Here is a 17,107-nt window from a genome sequence, read left to right as displayed (position 1 = left end):
CAACATGTTCCCTAAACATCAGATACCAGATAGGGTTTAGGTACATGTCGCTCCGACCCTCCAGACTCTAGTCTCTGCTCCTAGCACAGAGTTCGTAGCCCCCAGCTTCTTCTAGTAATACGTCATTGCCAGTTTTCGCGCACCATTAGGTTAGAGGTCCCGGCTCCTTAGGTAGCCCCCTCCTATGTTTCCGCCCATTCATGACATATTCTGTTACGTTTGCATCACATGTCCATGTATACGCCCAGTTACACCTCTTTTTACTGTTATCTTTCGCGACTGCTACGCGTCACGCCTTCTGCTCCACCCACTGCTACGCCTACTGCAATGTAATGCTATGTGTTTGCGCTATGTATATAAGTCAATGTATTGTTATTAAAAGTTAGCGCGCTCATCCCAGACCTAGCCCCAGCAGCTGCTGGGCCTCTTTTCCCCTGCTGGGCCCCAGTTGTCCTGCTGGGTCATCCTATGCAGGTTGTCCTGATCCTGTCCTTATGCTGTAATAAACCTGCAGAAACTCCTACTACCTCGAATCTTGACTCTTATTTTATTGAGCTATCTGTTATTCATTCATTCATCCAAAAATAGATCCGGTATTATTTATTTATATACCACATAATGGCGCCCGAATAGGGACTTGCCCTTTCCCCACGCGTCGGTGAAGCCACGCCGACCCCCTGACCCTCTGCAGTCGTGACGGAACCATACCGTGCACTGGCAGATATTTCTGCTCCAAGTATCCCTCAGGCCCACGGAGGAGACGGAGGAGGCGGTCCAGCATCCAAACGAGACGGTGGAGGAACGCGGCGAGTCCCGACCAGAGCCCAAGCCGAGAGTCCAAGGTCCGAGGTATCCGGAGGCCCACCCGTAACTGAAGTCCGAAGTCCGAAGTTCGTCGTCGTAGCAGTCCAGTCCCGTCCGAGGCCTTCCGTTCCGTGCTGCCCGGTGAGTACCATTGCTGGGGTAGTATCTAGACAGGACCAATCTAAATTGACTCCTGGTCTGTGGGTTGGTGGTACCCAGACTCACAAACGAAGTGTTCACCTAGGTGGATACGGGTCTTGATGCGTTCCTTTATGGGACCGGTATGTTCCGTACTGTTATAGCAGTGCATCCAGTAACTCTAGTCTGTTCCGTTCTCGAGAAAATCTGTTCTATTTCTGTTTTCAGTATTCCAGGTAATATTCTGTTCGAACTGTTATTTCATAATGTTCTTCATGTATTTTTAATGTTGTGGTATGAGTGTGATGTGATTTCGTGTTTTTATTGTGTATTGTATTGTGTCCAGATTACAGTTCAGTCATGCCTATATTTTCCAAGTTACGACAGTTAAAAACTAGAAAGGGTTTATTAGAGGAAGCAGTTCCTGTCCCGCCTAGGGACAGTCCAGGTCACTTTATGTATCAGAAACATGGCATAAGTGCCATAATGTATCTAGATTTATGGGTAGAGTATACCAAACAGTTAGAAGAAAAGTATAGATGGCCCGTATCGGGTACATGGGATGCCGAATGTATCATGCGAGTAGAAGAAGCATTATGGAAAAAGAAAGCCAGACAGTCACAGAAAGATGCCATCGAGTTATGGCGTAAAGAAGCGCATAGAAGAACGGAAAAAGAAGTCAGAAAGTCAGAGTTAAGTAGAGAATCCCAAGAACGAGCCCAAGAAAGAGAATTAATCGAGATAGGTGAACAAGTCAAAGCCGAACAGTCAGACAGACAGAGGCATGCCCTCATTAAGGGTATGTATCCTCTTCTTGCCGAAGGTTTGCCAAAAGCGACCCCAGAGGCATCCAGTAATTTCCCGCCACCATTAGTTCCGACCAAGCTACGTCACAAACCGACCGCAGCTGATATTTTTATTTCGTCCTATTTGGACGACACAGTCCCAGAATATGCAAATCCTGTTCGCGTTCCGCCAGTCCCTGTAAATCAGGCACTTCCCGCTCCTCCAGACACCGGAGTACCTGTTACGGTACCCCCGGTCCAGCCTACAGTTCCATTTCCCACTCTGCCAGGACGTAGAGCCTCAGTAGACGACTCCAGTCTAGGGGCCGCAGGAGGAGCTACTCCTCAAACCCCGCCGCCACACAAGCGTTTAACGTTAGCCGAATTACATGCACAAGCATCACAGCGTACGCCTAGATATCAGTCTGTTGCAGAAATAAGAAAATCCCTTGCCGAATGTTGCTATGATCCAGTCCCAGGCGAGGATAATATGGTTTTATATTCATTCCGCGTAAGAAAGGTGGCCGAGTATCTGGTCACCTTACCGAATATGAAAGAAGATCTAGACAGAATATATCGTTTCATCCGTACAGGGGATGATCCAGAAAGTATTGGCGAGATTATGTCTCAAAGGAAAGCCGAGATCCAGCTCATGATATTAAAGTTCCTGATAAATTGTCTAATAAGAGAACAAGATTACCCGTCTAAAGATTCCGCCGAAATGAGAATCCTGACAAGGTGGAGTGATAATATAGCCGAGGGTAAGCACAAAACCATTAGTGCCATGGAGCGTATGTACAAGAAAATTCGTAAAGAAATAATAAGGTTACACGACCAGCGTAAAGCAGCACAAGTAAGCGAGAAAGAAAGTATCTCTGATCCTGAAGAGGAAGAGAACGAGAATCCCGCAAGAATAGCGTATGTAGGAAAATCCAGATTTCCAGATCGCCATTTACGCCTAGAACACAAGTCTATTTTTCATCATCAAGCACCAGAACAAGGTTCTCTAGAACAAGTATTTCAAGCTACCGATCACATTCTGAAATCACGAATCGGTTATAGTGAATTAAGTACTATGCATGAACAAGAACTAGCCCGATCAGCAGTCCGATGGATTACTGATTCTACCACTTTTCCAGACGAAATAGTGGCACAAATGTTTCTGAAATTGCCCCCAGCCGAGCAACGACTGGTGGGTATGTATATGATCCAGTACCTCATTACTCTGTATGAGGGTCAACACTCTGATCCAGGCCCGTTACACGATGTCCTGAACGAGTTACTCCAGTATAGATGGAGAGGTCTAGGTACCGATTTGATTAGTGTCATTCTAGAACAGCGCCACAAATATAGAACGTTCCTGAACCCGCATTTTGTTCATGTCTCACCCCCAGAAAGTAAATCATTCTACATAGACAGACAGAATCCGTTACGAGAAGTCCACCCAGTCCAAGGGGCGGGTGGCGTAATGCAAAGAGTGTTTGTATACACTCCGATTTCAAAGATGGAACTTCTTGAAATGAAGAAATTAATTCCCTGTCATGACAAAGATCCAGCGGGGTTCCATAGAGAATTAAAAGACATGCTCCGTATGGGAGAATACACTTACCCAGATATCATTAAAATGTTAAAGGTCCTGTTACCCGCAGGGGTGTACGAAAAGCTAAAGGAAAAGGAATGGGAGGTGGGAGAGAAAAAGATCGATTGGGCAGCTCTAGAAGCTGAAGACAAGGCACGAGTACCAGGTACCGGTCTTGGAGATAGATGTAAAGAATTACCAGAATTACTGATTCAAGTTTTACCCAGATTATTGACAACGAGAAAAGAAGACTGGGATGCAATCTCAGCCTGTAAACAGAAACAAGATGAAGATATTAGTGATTTTTATTCTAGATTTGAGAAATGTTTCAGTATCAATAGTGGTCTCAAGACAAGTAGTGAGTCATACCCTCATCTTTTCGTTACCAAATTAGTCGAGAATTCAAGTCCACAAATTAAAAATCGAGTTTTGAAAGTCGAAAGCACCTGGCAAGCAAATACTCCGTCCCAGATGCTCCAGATGCTCCAGTATCACCAGAATAGAATCAGGGAAGAGCAAGAACACGAGAGAAAACGTATGAAAGACACGAAAATGAAAGTGCTAGTTGCACAATCTGTTCCTCAAGACAGTCAGAAGAGGGGTCCGAATCAAGCCAGTCATCCTGCAGCTCCCGTTAAAGGGAACTGCAATTATTGTAAACAGCCAGGTCATTTTATAAACGAGTGTGCAGTTCTGAAACATAACATAGCTACTGGTAAGACTAAAGAAAGACCACGTCCGCCTAGACAAGAACAAGTTTCACAGATTCCTCAGTCACAGAATGCACCACAGACAGTTTCCGCACCGCAGCCTATTGCTGCAACACAGCACGTTACATCGCAGATGTACCAGTATGCACAGTCCGAGTATCCAGAGTACCAGCAGTATTCATGAAACAGCCTAGAGAGGGAGGTAGGCTTGCCTCTCATCGAGATACCTGTAGATCAAGAAGGTCCCTATGTTCACAGTCAAGTATTAGGGAAAGACAGAAAGTTTCTGATCGATACAGGGGCAAGTAGGACCACAATTAGTCATGCCGAAGTTCCAGGGGCTCCGCTCTCAGGCTCAAGAAATGTTTCCCTTGGGTTTTCAGGAAAGCCAATAGTTAATGAGATATCAAAGCCAGTCACCCTAGAAGTAGGTCCATTGTCCCGTACTACTGATCTGTTACTTACTAAGTCATGTCCAGAAAACCTATTAGGTATTAAGACACTGAAAGAGTTAGGTGCAGTCATTTGCTGTTCCCCAGAGGGAATACGTCTGTTCCTACGTGACTTTAAGGGTCACTATGTATTACGAGATTTTGATTCGAGATTGTCTAAAGTACCGCAGCATTTATGGGCGCAAGGTCCAACTGATGTAGGTTATATGCAAATCACACCCCATCGCGTGACCCTGAAACCAGGTGTAGTGTTACCCCGAATCAGACAGTACAGATTGCCACCTGAGGCTGTAGCAGCCTTATCCAAAATTATTGACGAGCTCATTGCTCAAGGAGTAGTTGCAGAAACTGACTCCAATGTATGTAATTCTCCGATCATTCCAGTTATGAAACGTACTGATCCAAATGCACCCCCAGTATATCGATTAGTGATTGATTTACGAGAACTTAACAAATGTATTATTCCGCAGTACCCAGTTGTCCCAGACATCTCTTCCCTATTGACAGCCATTGATTCTGAAGCCACGTTTTTCACTGTCATAGACCTCAAGAATGCATTTTTTAGTGTTCCTATTCATCCAGACAGCCAGTTTCTTTTCGGATTTTGTTTAAATGGAAGGAGCTATATGTTCACACGCGCTCCTCAAGGTTTCACAGAAAGTCCTAGTATTTACAGTCAAGCACTTAAGAGACAACTAGACAACATTCATATGCCAACTGACACTGCCCTACTCCAGTATGTCGATGATCTACTGATCACAGCCCGTTCTGAACGTGACTGCGAGCGAGCATCACTTACAGTTTTGTATTTCCTTGCCGAGATGGGGCACAAGGTGTCACCTTCGAAGCTTCAATTCTGTGTCCAGCAAGTGGTATACTTAGGACACTTGCTGTCCAAGAGGGGTAGGCAGTTGACACCCGACCGTATCCAGTTAATAGCGAGTCTTCCCCAGCCCAGAACCCAGAAGGAGGTACGTGCTTTTATCGGCCTTACTTCTTATTGTAGACAATGGATTCCTCAGTATGCATTTCTAGCCAAGCCACTGATACAGTTAACGACACAGGAGGCAGCCGTATCGACTGTCCTCCCTTGGACATCTGACCATACACTTAGTTTCAATGAGTTAAAGAAAGCCCTATGTCAAGCTCCAGTTCTAGCTACACCGAACTACAGTAAGCCTTTTACACTTTTCGTTACTGAACGCGAAGGTACAGCATTATCTGTTCTCACACAAGATCAAGCAGGACAATACAAGCCCTGTGCTTATTTTTCGAGCACATTAGATCCAGTCGCCCAGGCGTTGCCTGCGTGCCTCAAGTCAGTTGCAGCCACAGCACTAGCTATCAGACAAAGTGATTCCATAGTTTTAGGACACTCCCTGACAGTGCAAGTCCCACATTCCGTGGAAGTTCTTTTAAACCGAACACAAACTCAGCACTTGACAATTGCACGTTTAACAGGTTATGAACTGACACTGTTCCAGCCACACATAGAAATTAGACGCTGCAACGTCCTGAATCCTGCTACACTGTTACCATCAGTTAATTCAAATCCAGACACACATGACTGTGTGGAAGTTGTTAGCATTACCACAAAGCCAAGACAAGACCTGACAGACATTCCGTTACCAGATCCCGACCTGACACTTTATGTGGATGGTTCATGTATGAGAACTAGTACAGGAGAATTAGTCGCAGCATATGCAGTGACTACTGACACCGAAGTTATTGAAACACACCGTATTGATACCCTGTCCGCTCAAGCAGCAGAGCTAGTCGCTCTGACACAAGCCTGTATACATGCCAAGAACCAGAAAGTAAATGTTTACACAGATTCACGTTACGCATTCGGAGTTGTACACGACTTCGGAGTGCTCTGGCAGGAGAGAGGTTTCATGACTTCTCATGGAACCAAGATTCAGCATGGTCTCCTTATTCAAGCTCTGTTAGATGCCATACATTTACCGACATCTATTGCCATCATGAAATGCAAAGCACATACGAAAGTTACTGACATTATTTCCCAAGGTAATGATCTAGCAGACCGCACAGCCAAGCTTACAGCACAGACTCCAGACATTCCAGTTAATCAGACACATACTCCAGATCCGACTACATGTATGACAGTTAAGGACCCTACACAAGATGTCATAGATATCCAGTTACATGCTACCCCCGATGAAATCAAGAAATGGTCCGAACAAGGAGGGGTCCAGACAGATCAAGGATGGTTAACGAAGGGCAGAGCCACATGGTTTCTCCCCGACTCTATGGTTCAAGTCATTATCAATACCGCACATAGTCCAGCACATTTAGGAGAAAAAGCTATGTTAGACAGTATCCAGAATATTTGGTTCAACAAGCATTTACGAGCTGCAGCCAAGCAGAAAGTCCGTACCTGTATGATATGTTGTCAGTTTAATCCAGGTAAAAGTGTCCCGGTGGAACAAGGTGGTTTCCAGCCCCCTGACCACCCTTTTGAGGTCCTCCAGATGGATTATATTCAGATGGAGCGATGTCGAGGTTTCAAGTATGTCCTTGTAGTTGTATGCGCTTTGTCCAGGTGGACAGAAGCATATCCAGTCCCAGATTACACAGCCGCGACCACTGCCAAACAGTTGGTTCGTGAATTTTTCCCTAGATATGGACTCCCTAGAGTCGTATATTCTGATAACGGTCAGCCATTCTCCTCAGAGTTAATGAAGCACGTTTCCCTTTTGTTAGGGTACCAGTGGAAGTTCCATTGTGTACGCCATCCTGAAGCAGCCGGTCTGGTCGAGAGACATAATCAGACCCTGAAAATCCGTATTGCAAAAGTTTGTAAAGAAAAAGGTGTGGACTGGCTAGTAGCTCTGCCAGTCGCTTTGTTTTATATGCGCATGGTCGCACATTCCAGATCAGGTCTGTCCCCGTATGAGGTCGTATTCGGCCGCCCCCCTAACATGTGGGGTACTCCCAGACCCCGAAGTATTACCGATGTTTCATGTAATATGCTGACAGATTACCTAGCTTCCTTGATGTCTGCTCTCAACTCATGTCGTTCACAGGTTGCCGCCGCATTTCCAGACAATACCGAGGTGGCACCGCACGAGATCGTTCCAGGCTCCTTGGTGATGATCAGAAATTTTGACAGATCAAGTCCGCTGGAACCACGTTGGAAGGAGCCACGTCAGGTCCTCTTGACCACCCGTACTGCCGTCAAGTTGGAAGGCAGGAAGGGGTGGGTCCATCTTTCTCATGTAAAACTTTTCAATGGATTGAAACCAGTCTCCAAGAACATTTCCAAGGATTCCCAAGATTCTAAAGACTGCCAGAATATTGCTCTTAAGGACTGTCCCGCACAAGACATTATTACAACCCCTCCCTTGTTAGAGAAAACTCCGCAACAGGAGTATAAGTTAAAGCTCAGGTCTAGTAAAATAAGTCAGTCAGTTTGATTGTATAAGTCCTCCCCTAGGTGAAACGGTTAGACTGTTTCTGACATGTATAAAATAGACCCCCATAGTGAGAGAGTCAGTCTAAACGCAAACCGATGTATCGTTTTTCTAAGTTTCATATTATTCATCAGCATCTTGATTTCCTGCACCAGCTATGCGTTCTATCTGTATTTTCCAGTTCCTCATGTAAATATGTCTGCTAATGCTACAGTAGAGCACACGTTTAGTGATCTGCCTCCTCACGAATATTCATACCGCCTCGCTATGCGCAACAACACATTTATCCGTATGTTACATTACTCACACCAGACCAGCAATGCCACTAATTGTTGGGTGTGTGGTCGACTCCCCCCTTTTCAGACACCGAAGGGAGTTCTGCCACTCTTTCCTTATCCATTCTCACACAATGGTTCATGTGGAGCATGGTCCACGTTAACGTCATCCTCAACAGATATGTCTTTTCTTAACAGTACATGTTTTCCAGACAAGCAAGGTTTCCCCCACAGAACAGGTTTAGATCTAGAAAATGAAGTTTATAATTTAGGTAATTATTCGTCGAATTTTATGGTCCTGAATGTTCAGTCTGATACTACTCCAGACTTACCTGCTATTTCAGTACTACCTGTCAAAGGCGAATTATGTGTCCGTAGTTATGGTTCCGTACATGTAGGTCATAGTGAATGTATTACTGTTATCCAGTATAGTGACAGTGAGAAATCTGTTTTCAAAGCTTCACGTCATTCTTATTTTATTTGTGGTCAAACTGCATATGTCCGTCTGCCCCTCGATTGGGAGGGAACCTGTTACATTGCCTTCCTACTGCCACCTGTTTTCCTAGCCCCATCTGATTATCACAGAAACACACATCTAGTACACATTAGACATAGAAGGGAGTCCCCAATTGTCGATTATACTGAAACTACTCTAGAACAGTATACAGATTTCAATAAAGGTTTCTTCTTCTTTGTAGGACCTGTCCAGAATAGTAAACTGATCCGTAGGTTAACAAGAACCCTTGAAGCTGTAGTAAATGAGACTGCCTCTGCTCTAGGTAACTTAACCGAAGAACAATCTGCTATGAGATTTGTCGTTTTGCAAAATCGTCTCGTCCTTGACGTCATACTGGCCGATAGGGGCGGGGCCTGTAGAGTCATCGGATCTAGTTGCTGCATTTTCATTCCAAATAACGCGCCGTCTGTTTATTCAGCTATAACCAGACTCCATAAAATTGCCCATCTGTTACACCAAGATCCAGGCACCTGGACATGGTCCGGTTGGTTCTGGAATATAATTTCCGCATGGGGATGGAAAGTCCTGTCTTTTCTAGGTATTGCAGTTGCGATCATATTTAGCTGCTGCCTCTGTATACAATGTGGCCCTGCGATTTGCAGCATGTGTGCTACCTCTTGTATTCCTAGTCCCAAGCCCCGTTCTAAATCCCGTTCCAAGACAATTCGAGACGAGCAAATGATACTGTATGAAATGATAGATGGTATCATGAAAATTGATGTTTCCTGATGGAAACGTAGTGACAAGGAGGGAATGTGGAAAAGTAAATTTTGCCATGTTCTGTGTCCCTACGCCTCATCCATCATATGTTATGTGTGCATGACCAATATGCATATGTTATTCCCCATGTCCGATTAATGACGCAATTCCAGTTGTGTCCACCTCTAGTATGCCAGTTTCCAGTCCTCGTGAATACTACGAATATCAGGCCTATGTAAAGCTACGTTGCCACGTTTCCCAGTGTGCACGTTATTCCATTATAAAGTCCCCGTTTCCAGGCCTCAAAAGGGCCTGGACATCAGATTCAGCTCCTGTCTCCTGAAAGCCTCGCTGAGGAGCGATACAGCCCCCACCTGTATCCTCGACCCTTCACTTACTTCCTGCCTCGCAGTGCCCGGTGCAGCCCGGCTCTGCCTCTGAGTCTGCCAAAAGTATGTTATAGTTCCAGTTATCAGTTCAGTCCTCCTCTTCTGCATTCCTAAGCTACTGAACTGCATCAATAGTTTCCGTCATTGTCTAGCCTTCTCGTCTCCATGTTAGAGAAATACTACACTTAATGGTCATTTAATATTCCTCATCACGCATTTCATGTAGAATAATGTATGGTCCAGTCTTAGAATCAGGTTAGCTTTTCCCCTCATGACTTCTAGTTTATATCAACATGTTCCCTAAACATCAGATACCAGATAGGGTTTAGGTACATGTCGCTCCGACCCTCCAGACTCTAGTCTCTGCTCCTAGCACAGAGTTCGTAGCCCCCAGCTTCTTCTAGTAATACGTCATTGCCAGTTTTCGCGCACCATTAGGTTAGAGGTCCCGGCTCCTTAGGTAGCCCCCTCCTATGTTTCCGCCCATTCATGACATATTCTGTTACGTTTGCATCACATGTCCATGTATACGCCCAGTTACACCTCTTTTTACTGTTATCTTTCGCGACTGCTACGCGTCACGCCTTCTGCTCCACCCACTGCTACGCCTACTGCAATGTAATGCTATGTGTTTGCGCTATGTATATAAGTCAATGTATTGTTATTAAAAGTTAGCGCGCTCATCCCAGACCTAGCCCCAGCAGCTGCTGGGCCTCTTTTCCCCTGCTGGGCCCCAGTTGTCCTGCTGGGTCATCCTATGCAGGTTGTCCTGATCCTGTCCTTATGCTGTAATAAACCTGCAGAAACTCCTACTACCTCGAATCTTGACTCTTATTTTATTGAGCTATCTGTTATTCATTCATTCATCCAAAAATAGATCCGGTATTATTTATTTATATACCACACCTTGTAACATTCTGAGCCCGATTCAAGAAGGTAAACTTACACTTTTGTCTAAGTTTAATACTTTTCGGTATTCACAAAGGTAACCTTAGACCAAAAGCCTAACATTACTACTTTTCGGGATTCACAAGGGGCATTTACTTAGACCAAAAGTCTAACTTTACTAGTAGCAACTCACCTTTGTGAATACTGAAAAGTAGTAAAGTTAGACTTTTTGGTCTAAGCCTACCGATAGTAGTAAAGGTATGCAAAAGTGTAAGTTTACCTTTGTGAATACCGAAACGTATTAAACAAAAGTATAAGTTTTTACCGCAGCTGCTATCACGGTTGTGGCGAGGGTGGGCGGCCATCTTGAGGGTAGTCCTTCTCCCCAGCAGAACTGGTGGCAGCGTTCTAGCTGGTGGAGAGAGGACGCGGCATAAATTCAGCCGAGGCCGATAGTCTTTGCGGTGTGTTTAAGGGTGGTGGCAGCTCCCTGTTACTCCCGCTCTGCTTGTGGCCATATTTCGAACAGCGGTGATTTTAAAACTGTGTGTTCACTTTTTATTGTAAAAAAGATCGTATTTCTTTTAAATTGTATATTACTCTGCCTAACTCTTTAATTGTGCAGGTACATCGCGGGCGAGCTTTGACTCACCCGTCTATCTCGTGAAAGCCTCTCCTGTCCCCTTTTACCGCAGCTGCTATCACGGTTGTGGCGAGGGTGGGCGGCCATCTTGAGGGTAGTCCTTCTCCCCAGCAGAACTGGTGGCAGCGTTCTAGCTGGTGGAGAGAGGACGCGGGATAAAATTAGCATGCCTGCACCAGCGCGCAGCGGTCGCGCATGGCGGGCGCGCATGGCGGGCGCGCATGGCGGGCGCGCCTTAGGCGCGCCGAAGGTAAGCCAAAGGTCAGCCCGTCTGCGCCCGTCCGCGCCTCGGACGTGGCGGACGCAGGGCGAGCTGGCTGGCAATCACCGTCCTTGCCCAGAACTACTATCAAATATACCCGTGCTACTTTGATGGCGCTCTGCCCTATATTGGAAAAAAGATCTAACTGCACTACTATTGACCCAGTAAGTCTTAACCCGTGCTCTGCCTGCGGTTTTGCTTGCTGTACTAATGATACGACCTGTTTTGAATCTGTCTTTGAGCTGGACTCTATCTCAGCAGCTCTAATAAACGCTCGCTCTATGAGCAAACATGCTTCTGAAATTTACTCTCTGCTAGAAGATGGTACACTAGATTTGGTATTCATCACAGAAACATGGCTGAATGACTCTTGTGCTCCTGATATTGAACTAGCTATCCCTAGAGGGTTTAAAATTCGAAGGACGGACAGGATTGTTGGTAGGGGCGGTGGGTTAGCAATTATTTTTAGAGATTGCTGGGTTCTTAAACTGGAGGACTCAGATGATTTAGCAGAAGGCGAGATTATGAATTTTTCCTTATGTCTGTCCCCTCATTTCACACTGGGTGGTTCCCTTATCTACCGGCCCCCTGGCCCTTCCAGTCCCTTTCTTAAAGCTCTTTTAAATGTAAATGTAAATGTAAATGTTTGTATTTTATATAGCGCACTTCTACCCGGAGGCCTCGTAGCGCTGTATTCATACCGCTGCGGAACCCATCCTGGCTTTCCTGTGAAATGTCCACTCCTGGGCACCCCCAAGGTGAAGCCAGGCATCCACAGCGCTGCTGGGGCCGTTGTGGAGATTAAGCAAGCTATTGCCCAGAGTCACAGAGTGGGACCCACGATTAGACTAGGCACCGAGGCGAGAATTATCAGGTCCGGGGAAATTGAGCCCAAGACCCGCCGAGGCGGGAATCGAACCCTGGTCCCGGGCCAGACCTCTGCATCAGAGTCTGCCGCTCTAACCATTGAGCCACATGTCTCTTTAGAGACTCTTGTTCCCCGCGCATTAAGGTTCTCACGCTTTTTAATGCTCGGCGATTTTAATATCCATGCTGACGCTCAGGAACGACGGGAAAGTAAGTTGCTATATGACTCCTTCGATCTGGCCTCCCTTACCCAATGGGTTTCCTCCCCTACTCATGGCATCTACGTGCTTCGGCATTTTGCGAGGTCTAAGGCCGATCCTTAGATTTTTCGATGCCCCAACGCGTCAGATAGTAATCCAAGCCAGCGTACTATCTAGGCTGGACTACGCTAGCTCATTGCTGTTAGGTGCGAACCAGGCTGAAGTTCAGCGATTCCAGCGAGTACAGAATGCGGCTGCACGTACCTTGGTGGGTCTGCCTCGCTTCTGCTCTGCTCGCACCACAATCTGTAAACTACACTGGTTACCTGTGATCAGGCGTGTAGAGTTCAAGAGCCTGTGTTTCGCTTACAAAATTCTGAAAACTGATACTCCTGCCATCCTTCAGAATCTTCTGATTTTGTACATCCCATCGCGAAACCTTCGCTCTGCTGGCCTAGACCTGGCACTTGTCCCACGGTTCCAAAAATGTAGATTGGGGGGCCGCTCATTCAGGGTGATGGCTGCTAAATTGTGGAATACCCTCCCCGTCCACATTCGCTCACTGGATACTCTCCTTGCCTTTAGGAAAGCTGTTAAGACGCACCTTTTTCCTCTGCCGTATTAGCTGCGTCTCTGCTGGTTCGTTGGTTATGTTACTTTTACAGGTATAGCACCGGGACGCCCCTTAGCTGGGGCAGCTGTGCGCTTAAGAAATGACAATTAACATAACATAACATAACATAACATACAGGAGGCCACATCTTAGACGTTGTATGCTCTAACTTTCCACTGATGGTCGAGGCCCCCCAAATTGTAACTTGGACTGACCATCAGCTCATTAGATTCTCATGGGCCACCTTGAGAGACCTTCCCAAGTCTGCTAAAACAATGGGCCCCCCAAAAATCAATGTGGGTAATTTTATGACCTGTCTTGATTTGAATAGACCCATTTTAGGTGCAGATTTAGATTCTGCGCTGCAGACTTACGATAGTTGGATGAAAGCAGCGGTGTCCTCCTCTTCGAAGAGGGCTGATTCAGGCAGGAATAGGATGACCCCCTCGCAACCCTGGTATTCGCCTCATCTCCGTACTCTCAAACTAGCCTGCAAGAAATTGGAGCGAGTATGGAGGATAGCATACTGCCCACAGGCTAAAGCAGTGTATCGTTCAGCTCAGCGAGAATACTATGTTAGCATTAAACATGCAAAAACGGAGTATTTTTCAAGAAGAATTGAGAGAGCTAACAACAATAGTCGCGAAATTTTTTCGATAGTCAAGAGCTTTCTCTCTCCCTGTGCTGAGCAGATATCTATGAGTCCTTCTACCGAATGGTGTGAAAAGCTCTCCTCCTTCTTCCTAACAAAAATTGCCAATATTCAACAAAGCTTGAGAACAATTGTAGGAGGAAATGAGATGGTGGCTAATGATGAAATTAAGATTCCACCCATCGTTACCTTGGAGAGACTTATCCCCCCTTCGGTCGTCGATACCTTGGTAGCTATTAAATCGCTAAAATCTGGTGCTCCTGGGGATATCTGCCCGGCCCGGGTGTTGGCCGAAGCAGCTGAAGTAGTGGTATCTGAGGTCTCTCAAATAATAGGACTATCATTTATCACTGCAAAAGTCCCCAAAGAATGGAAACAGGCTAAGCTTCTGCCACTGCTAAAGAAGACAGGAGCGGACCCAGCTGTGCCGAGTAATTACAGGCCTATCTCTCTTCTGCCAGCTATGGCAAAAATTGCCGAGAAACTAGCATTTTCCCAGCTCAATGCCTTTGTTGAATCCTCAGGGGCGTTACATCCAGCCCAATCTGGCTTCCGTGCAGCCTACAGCACGGAGACAGCTCTGGTGGAGGTTACAGAGGCGATCAGGGAGTGATTAGACAGTGGCGGCAGAGCGGCTCTGATTTTATTGGACCTCTCTGCCGCGTTTGACACTGTACCGCACTCACTACTCCTGACGCGTCTGGCGGACATCGGCATATTGGGTTCAGCATTGGAATGGGTGAAATCTTTTTTATCAGACAGGTTTCAGCAGGTCTGGATCCCACCCTACTTTTCCTCGATCAAACCCCTCACTACAGGAGTGCCCCAGGGTTCTACGTTGAGCCCCCTCCTTTTTAATATATATCTTACCCCTCTTATTGTGTTAGCTGAACAAATGGGAGCAAAAATAATAGCGTATGCGGATGACACGCAACTCTTGCTTACGTGGCCTGATGCGAACACTCATACTGAGGTCGTTCGTTCGTGCCTTTCTGCTGTGTTTAACTGGTTGGCAGCAGCACAGCTGAAAAAACGCAGATAAAACCGAAATCTTGTTGTATGGTCAGTTTCCGCCCAACTTCAGAGAAACCTTCCGAGAAACCTTCCGATTTTCCCCAGCCAGGCTCCGTTAATATTCCTGCTAAGAACTTGGGAGTCTGGTTTGGAGAGGATCTGCGATTTGAAGCACACATAAAAAGACTGGCTGGGGTGTGCTTCGGATCCTTAAAAGCCATGAGAAAGATCTTTCCTTACCTACCATCTTCAGCAAGAGAGTCGGTTGCGAGGGCCCTTATTCTATCTCGGCTCGATTATGCCAACTCTCTGCTGTGTGGAGCCCCGGCCTTCTTAATCGCAAGACTTCAGATTATCCAGAATGCGACTGCACGCCTGCTGTGCAATGTGCCGTGTAGAGAAAGTGTTCGGATTCACATGAAGGAACTACACTGGCTGCCAGTTGCACAGAGGATAACTTTTAAAATTCTTACCATGGCTTTCAAAGCAGTTCATGATCTTGGGCCTTCCTATCTGAGGAAAATATTTAACCGTTATGTCCCCACTCGGGCATTACGCTCAGCTGATTGTAACTTTCTAAGAGTGCCCCGATTTCAGCGAGTGCGTCTGGAAGGCCAGTCACTTGCTGTCACCGCGGCTAGGACTTGGAACACTCTCCCCCACTCCCTGAGATTAATCGAAAATTTTGTATCGTTCAAGAAGGCACTTAAAACCCATCTCTTTAGAACTGCTTATTAGTTTATTTAAAAACAGGAAAAAAAAAACATGAACTATAACTTTCTTTTCCTTTGCCACTTGCTTGTTTTTTCTCTTCACGCGCCAGGACACTCTGGTAGTAACTGAGCGCGCTATAAAACAGCTAAAATAAAAAATAAATAAAATAAGTTTACCTTTGTGAATCGAGCCCAGAGTATTTGAGTTTCACAGTTTTTCATGTGGCTATTGGGTGTGCCCTTGCAACTCTACTGGAATGCATGAGTGACTATTTTACAGTCTGCAAGTAGCCCAGTAGCTTTTAGAAGCGAGCACGGATGAAAACATTAGAAAGATAGATGCTATAGAAAAAAGCTTGACTTTATTTTCTGTAGCATCCTCTTTTGCCAATGCTTTTGCCTACATAAATATGCATTGGACAATTTAATAGTAAATACTGCAAATGTCAAACCGCCTGTCTTTGCCAGTGTTTGTATAGAATCCCTGACAGCTAGGGCATTGATCGCAGAGCATTCGAGCCTGCAAAAGCCCAGAACTTCTGCTGAATGGCTGAAAGTACTGAGCACCTTACATGCCCCTTTCATTGGGTGATGAGAGAAGGCTTTTATAAAAAGAGAAGGATGTGCCCGTCTTTGGTACTTTTTTGTTGTTTTAACTCCTCTTCTAGGGTTGGACAGAAGCCTATTGAAGTGAACATGAAAAGGGTTCCTGCTCAGTGGAGTCTGCATGAATAGATCTATGCAAAGCCACGATACAAAGGCGGTGTTCAGACCCAGCAGGTTCTCTGTGCCCGTTGAGCAATGGTGTCTCGCGAAGGGAGCCCGCGTGGCGCAGTCAGGCATTGATGTCGCAGGATGAGAGCGCGAGCGACAGGCCGGGTCTTCAATGCTCCTCCTTAATTAGAGAGCTTTTCAAGATGGACGCCAGAGACATAGATAGGCCAGCACTCAAAGGAAAGATGAAAGAAGCTGCCTTTGGCCTCCTCCACCTGAAGATTGTATGCTTTGGTGACAGTAGCCCGCGTCTCCCCGCCGATGGGCTATAAGCGGCTGCACCACTCACAGGTGTTAATGGGAGGGGTTCTGTGATGGATCGACTCTTGAAGGTCTGAGGTCCATTGACCTGAAAGCTGACTGGACTCTTGAAGCTACGAGGTCCATTGCCCTGAAAGCTGACTGGACTCTTGAAGCTACGAGGTCCATTGCCCTGAAAGCTGACTGGACTCTTGAAGCTCTGAGGTCCATTGGCCTGAAAGCTGACTGGACTCTTGAAGCTCTGCGGTCCATTGCCCTGAGAGCTGACTGGACTCTTGAAGCTCTGAGGTCCATTGCCCTGAAAGCAGACTGGACTCTTGAAGCTCTGAGGTCCATTGCCCTCACAGCTGACTGGACTCTTGAAGCTCTGAGGTCCATTGCCCTCACAGCTGACTGGACTCTTGAAGCTCTGCGGTCCATTGCCCTGAAAGCTGACTG

The 17,107-nt window shown here is 46.2% G+C and overlaps 1 protein-coding gene across 1 annotated transcript in view; it reads right to left on the bottom strand.

The window, feature by feature from the left end:
- Positions 1-17,107, bottom strand: part of LOC144791628 (transmembrane protein 132D-like) — a 484,045-nt gene that overhangs the window by 352,568 nt on the left and 114,370 nt on the right. The window lies entirely within an intron of this gene.

This window comes from Lissotriton helveticus, chromosome 11 (assembly GCF_964261635.1).
Source record: "Lissotriton helveticus chromosome 11, aLisHel1.1, whole genome shotgun sequence".
In the NCBI taxonomy this organism is placed as follows: Eukaryota; Metazoa; Chordata; class Amphibia; order Caudata; family Salamandridae; genus Lissotriton; species Lissotriton helveticus.
The sequence above is the reverse complement of the archived record's forward strand: the minus strand, read 5'-3'. Positions and strand labels throughout refer to the sequence as shown.